The sequence below is a fragment of the Mustela nivalis genome (assembly GCF_964662115.1).
Source record: "Mustela nivalis genome assembly, chromosome: 2".
Lineage (NCBI taxonomy): Eukaryota > Metazoa > Chordata > Mammalia > Carnivora > Mustelidae > Mustela > Mustela nivalis.
This window is the reverse complement of record NC_139021.1, coordinates 80,477,677-80,484,862: the sequence shown is the minus strand read 5'-3', so window position 1 is coordinate 80,484,862 and position 7,186 is coordinate 80,477,677.

Sequence of the window (7,186 nt, the reverse complement as noted above, 5' to 3'; positions counted from 1 at the left end):
AATAAAATCATTCTGATGGCTATGGGGAGAACCAAATGTCAGGGAGGGGGAGGAGAGGGAGAAATCAGGGACAAGAGTAGAATCAAGGAAGACCAGACAGGAGATGATGGCTGAGACTAACCAAGAGATAGAGACAGAAGTGGCAAGAGGATGTCAGACTTGGATACATTTCAGAGGAAAAGCTGCTAAGATTTGTTGATGGACTGGACATTAAGGGAGGGATGAACAGTGGGGATAAGGATAATTGTAGGATTATAACCGGAAAAATGGAGTTATAAGTTTTGGAAACTGGGAACACAAGAAGGAGCATATTTTGGGAGTGTCTTCATTATGGCCATGTTAAGACTGAGGTGCCTATAGAGGAGTCAATGTAGAGTTTAGAGAAGTAGTCAGGGCTGGAGAAATAAATTTGGTAAGAATGGGGACTGAACAGTATTTAAATCCATGGGATTGGGCAAGACCCTCTAGGAGATGAGCATAGATAAAGAAGAGATCTAAGGACTGTATACTGGGCTCTAAGACCTTCACAATTCAGCAGTTAAAGAGAAGTAAAGCCAACAATAGAGGCTGCGGAGGCATGGGGAGGATGGTAAAACACAGGAAGGGTATGGTGCTCCAAAAACCAAATGAAGAAAGTGTTTCAGGAGGAAAAAAATGATCCCTCTGTCATAGTCTCCCAAGAGATTGAGTACAATGAGTACAATGACCCTGTGGCCTTAACAATTGTGTTTTCAGTCTGGAGGCATGGGTAAAGGCTGAGTGAGGTGGGTTGAAAGGAAAGTTCAAGATAAAAATGTGGAGAGAGTCCGTAGAGACAACTGTCTCTAAGTGTATGGCTATAAGGCAACAGGTAAGTATGGCTTAGGCTGAAGGGAATGGGGGTTCTTGGAAAATCATTTTTATTTTTATGGGAAATGTAGTATGTGTGTTGACAGTCCTTATCTAAGAGAGAAAAAGTAACTGATGAGAAACATGAAGGACAGGAAATGATTAAAGGATCAAAGTCCTTGAGTAGCTAAGATTGAAACAAACATCAAGTGGTTGACCTCAGGTGAGAAGGTACACAGAGAAAACGGACAAAGATGTCAATAGGTTGGTAGATTTGATGGAAGGTAGCCAGGGTATTTTTTTTTTCTAACAGTTTTTTTTTTTTTTAAGTGAAATGAGAAGGAAAGTCATCACCTAAGAGTGTGAAGAGGAAAGGGATGATTGACATTTTTAGAAAACAGATGTGCAATAGTCCTCTCAGAGAGAAGAAACATTCATTGATTAGGGAGAGAGTTAAGATGAAATTTTTGAGCAGTGTTGAAGAATTACTTGAAAAAATATGGCCTTCAATTTACAGTGAGCATGTCCATCTTAGGGCAGGGTTTTTTGCTCAGCCCATCCTGCTGCTTTTAGATGGGATATGGCAGATGTAGAACTTGTTTCATTCCAAGTAAATATGACAGACAGTATTGGGCATGGATTAGAAAAACTTTCTTGTAAAGGGTTGGACAGTAAATATTTTAAGCTGGCTTTATGGGCCATAAACTAATGGATGTGGTTGTGTTCCAGTTATTATTATTTTTTAAAATATTTTATTTATTATTTGACATAGAGGGAAAGAGCACAAGCAGGGGGAGTGGCAGGCAGAGGGAGAGGGAGAAACGGGCTCCCTGCCAAGCAAGTTTCCCAGTGCAGGGCTTGATCCCAGGACTCTAGGATCATGACCTGAGCCAAACGTAGACAGATATTTAACTGACTAAGCCACTTAGGTACCCCTGGTTGTGTTCCAGTTAAACAGTATTTTTATAAAACAGAGAGCTGATTTGGCCTGAGGACCTTAGCTTACTGTCCCCTTGTGTAGGTAGTTGAGAGTGCATGCAAGGGACTGATTGTAGTGATGGACTCTAGGCTGGGTGGTATCTGGAGTGGAGGCAGGAGGATGTGATAAATTGCAAATGACTTGGGCGTCACGGGGTTAGTGAATACTCCTGAAAAAAAGACACTGATGAAGATGAACTGGAAAGATAAAATTTAGACTGTTGACTGGTTGACATCTTATTGTAAGAGATGACACACTCATTGGGTAGGAACCATAGGAAAGTAGGAGCCTTGAAGTTTTAGAGGCACCTTCTAATGTTCTGGGGCTGAGTCTTGGTGAGCAGAAGGAAAGAAGGAAGTTTCTTACCAAAAAGCAAGTGGTGCTCTAGAAGCTTCTCTCAAATCAGGGGCATCTAGTGTTTAGATGTTTCCTTCATCAATTGCCTTGAGCAGCAAGATGGGCTGCCATCCCAGGACTCAGATCTCTCCCCAAAGCCTGTGAACGATGGCATGACCAAATAGAAGTCATTTTGCAAGAGGACGTGCACCCTGAAGTCTACTTTAACTCATTTGCTGGTTACTTCCTGTGTATCTAGTACCATATTTCTTTCAGGTCATCGTTTGTTAATATTCTATGGGAGGGGAAAAAAAGGGTTATTATTATTTTAGCAGGATCATCTTACTTGATATCTACCACATGACATTCTTGATACACCTCTAACAAGTAATGCAATATTTATGATGTCCGAGTTCTCATTAGGAAAATTTAATGGCCGTTACAAATGTAAACTTGGTAAATTTATAAATTAGCTCATTTATTTGCTTATTCATTTATCTGATTTGCTAGGCAGATAAATATTGTTGACCCTGAATAATGCAGGAGTTAAGAGTACTGATGCCTCACTAACACAGTTAAAAATCCCAGGATAACTTTTGACTCCCCCATAGCCTACTATTAACTAGGAACTTTAATGATACCATAACAGTTTATTAACATGTATTTTGTATGTTACATATACTGAATGATGTATTCTTACAATAAAGTAAGCTGGAGAAAAGACAGTGTTATTAAGAAAATCATAAGAGAAAACACATTTACTGTATTGCACTATATTTATCAGGAAACATCTGAGTATAAGTTGACGGATGCAATTCAAACCCACGTTGTTCAAGGGTCAACTGCATATTTAATGTATGGTCTCTGCTCTCAAGATACTTAAGGTGCAGTGAATTTTGTACATAAATAGTTACATGACACTAGATTAATTATTCTGACAAAGCAAAGAGAGTAATTCATTTGTTTCTCCTCACAAGTTTCTTTTTTAGTACTTTCTATAGGACAGACAGATAAAAATGAATAAAATATTTCTTTCACTCTCAAGGTGCTCAAAGGACTGGCACATGTGGGGGTGGATACATAAATAATTTCCAGACACTACACTTACTTCTACTGCAATGGAGAGGTACAAGTAAGCTACCCTGGGGGCGCAGAGGATGTAGAGATCACTTTGCTTGGAAGGTCAAGAAAGGCTTCACTACTGGGTATTTACCCCAAAGATACAGATGTAGTGAAAAGAAGGGGCACATGAGCCCCAATGTTCATAACAGCAATGTCCACAAGAGGCAAGATATGGAAGGAGCCTAGATATCCTTCAACAGGTGAATGGAGAAAGAAGATGTGATTCCTATATACAATGTAATGTTATTCAGCCATCAGAAAGGATAAATGCCCACTATTTGCATCAGCATGGATGGAACAGGAAGGGATTATACTAAGTGAAATTTTTAAGGCAAGCAGAGAAAGATAATTATCATATGGTTTTACTCATATGTGGAATATAACCAATAGCACAGAGGACCATAAGGGAATTGAGGGAAATCTGAAGAGGAAGAAATCAGAGAGGGAGATGAACCATGAGAGACTATGGACTCTGAGAAATAATCTGAGGGATTCAGAAGGGAGGGGTGGGGGGATGGGGTAGTATTGTGATGGGTATTAAGGAGGGCACTTGTTGCAATGAGCGCTGGGTGTTATATGCAGATAATGAACCATGGAACTCTACATCAAAAACTAATGATGTACTGTAAGGTGACGAAAGTAACATAATAAGAATAAATAAATAAAAGAAAATTTAAAAAAATAAAAGAGAAGGGAAAGGAAGGCTTCACAAAGGCAAAGACTCCTGAACTGGGTCTTGTAAGGTGGTTAGGATATCCCTAAGAGCAAGGGAACATTCCTGGAGGGAGGAATAGCAAATATGTCTGGTGCAGGTTGGGCAAGAGAATCAGGACAAAGGAGGTCAGTAACAGGTCCTGAGGCTGAGGAATAAGAAGGAGAGGAGCTGCAAGGAGACTGTAGAAGTGATCATGCAGGCTGGCGAGACCCCCGAGGACATTCATCAGGAAAGTGAGCATCACATTTGCACCTCAGATTGCTGGTGGAGGATGGATGGATCCCAGGAAGGTGAAACGGGAGGCAAAAATTTTCTAATTTATTTTTTATTTATTTCTTTTCCCAGGATTAAGCAGTCTATTTGAGTATCTAGTAATCATTTCCGAGGGGTGGATGGAGGAGTGGGAGGTGCTTCTCAGGGAGATGTCCAGGGCAGGGCAGGGGTCCTGAGCCATCCGCTTGCTCCCAAGGAAGGGGATGCCAGAACTTCTGGGTCAAACAGGACACGGTGGCCTCTCTCATGGGGTTAGCCCAGAGGTCCCCACACACTGTGGCAGGTACACCCCACACCTGTCAAGCTCCCTGCAGTGTCCCTGCGCCCCGTGGAGCAGCGGCTGTGGTCTGTGAGCTGAGAGCCCGGGCTGGCGGCTGGAGCAGGTGCTGGAAGGTGTTGTGGCTGGCACTCTGTGTCTCTTTGGGGCTGATCCATGCTGAGCCCATGTTGACAGCTCATCAGGAGCATCTGGGAGCCCATGCAGAGGTGGCTCAGGCTTTCTAAAAAGTGCCAGGTGCACCTTTCTGGGGGGTATTTGTTCCCAGGCTCCCAGGAAGCTCCTAAAATGTCTTGTAATTCCAGCGCTCTCTGTGCCCTGGATGAAGCCCTCTGGGGTGCTGGCAGGAGCAGCTTTCAGCTGTCTCTTAGCTGGAGCCAGAGAGCAGACCTCTGGCCCGATGCGGCTATTCTTCATCTTGGCGGTGGGGGGTGGGGGTGGGTGGGGTGGGGGGGTGGGGGTAGGGGGGTGCGTAGGTGGGGGAGTGGGGGGGTGTTGGTGAGGCAAAGGGGACTTCCTAAAGGAAGTACTTCCAGGTCCACAGCTACTTTATTTTTTCTTTACTTTAAAAAAAAATGTTGGTTACAACCTATTAAATTGGTATCATGATCACTAATGGCCTGAGTTGTGAAACACACAAACTCAGAATTGACTGCTACACTAGGTCCTTTATAATTTTAATCTATGTTGTTCTTAGGTGCCTTCTCTGCTTACATCTGTCATTTTTAAAAATACTTTATTTATTTATTTATTTATTTGAGAGCAAGAGCAAGTGTGAGAGAGAGCACAAGCAGGAGAAGGGGCAGAGGGAGAAACGCGTGCTCCCCGCTGAGCAGGGAGCCCCTCATGGGACTTGAACTCAGGACCCTGGCGTCATGACCTGAACCAAAGGCAGATGCTTATCAGACTGAACCATCCAGGCATCCCTACACATAGCAAGCCATGTGGTAAATATTCATAGGTGGGCCTTCTCTGACACCCATAAGGGAATTCCTTATGGGTGAGGAGAGAGACCTGTTTCCCTCAGTGTGCATCTACCTCAGGTCTCACTGTACAAGCACCACAAATTACTGAACCAAACCCAAAACTTATTGCTTTATATTCAAGAGCTATCATGAGACAGGGGGTTGGGGAAGAATGCCTACTAGCCATATTCTTGGTGCCCTGAAGCCTTGTCTATCCACAGTGGAAAGAGGGCAACAGGCTCACACTTCTAAAACATAACTTGGCTAACATTACAGAATTGAATAACCTGAAGGAATTAAAAAAAAAAAAAAAAGGAGGGGGGAGTTCTACTGGTCTTAATGTGATTCTAACTTCTTCAAGGTAGGTATTTCTTTTAACCTACTTGTAATTTATTTTCAAAAATGCTTCCTCCTCATCCAATACATGAACATGGCATAAAAGCAATTTTGGAAGCAATATTAGAAATGCCAAAGTTAGGGTCTAACTTAAAAAGACTGTCAAAAGCCAAGGTGGAAAATGATATTATACACAGTTGGCCACCTGTTTGTGTCTCTATTGGACTGTGGTGTTTGTGGTTTTATCACATTCACCTGCTTAAATTGAACCCACACTGCTCTATTGGACAAACAGAATAACTGTCTTAGCAGACTTTAGTTTTTCACTTTTCTCCTCTGCACTACCCAACACTGTTTGAAAATAGTGGCACTGTTTCACTAGTTATTATAAGGAATGCATAAAAAATGCTATATTTTCCTCAATATAATTTAAAATATACTGATGCCCTTCAGCATCGTGAGATGGGAAAAAAAGCAGGTTGCTCTGTCTCGGAGTGCTAAGATGCAGGTGGTATCTTGAAAATCGTGACATTTTTAAAGAACAGTGACAACTAAGTTATTTATATATTTACATTTAATAAATTATTTATAGCTCTAAAAAGAAAGAGATCCTCATGGGACCTATAGAAATGGGAGGGGCAATATCCCTCATCATTACTGGTTGGATACCTGTGGTTATGATATCAAGATGGGTGTGTCCTTTCTAGGCTTACAGTATGTGGCATTTACAACATAATGTTAGAATGCTTACCTTTGGGGCGCCTGGGTGGCTCAGTAGGTTGAAGCCTCTACCTTCGGCTCAGGTCATGATCCCAGGGTCCTGGGATCGCGCCCTGCATCAGGCTCTCTGCTCCGCGGGGAGCCTGCTTCTTCCCCTTTCTCTCTCTGCCTGCCTCTCTGCCTACTTGTGATCTCTCTCTCTCTCTCAAATAAATAAAATCTTAAAAAAAAAAAAAAAGAATGCTTACCTTTATGGTTGATGTATAGACAGAGGGACTTTCTCAGATAGGATTTGTTCTTCCTCTGGGCAATGAAGACCCCAACTAGATAATTCATAATCTCTTTGCAAGGCCATATTGATGCTTTGGACTTATATAATAGACCCACACACTTCAAAAGATTTGTTGATCATGAATCACTTTGCCTCTAGCACATTTCTATAAATTAGGTCTTGTGGCATTGTTTATATGGCTGATATATCAGAGATGATAAACAGATTGTCTGGCTTTTCAAGAGAAAGATGAGAGAGAGTAAAAAGAGGCATTCTCTAGTAAGGAATCTCCTCATGTAGTCACAGCAGCTGGAAGTCTGCTTATCATTTTATTTCTTGATGTAAAAGGAAGCAATCAAGGAAT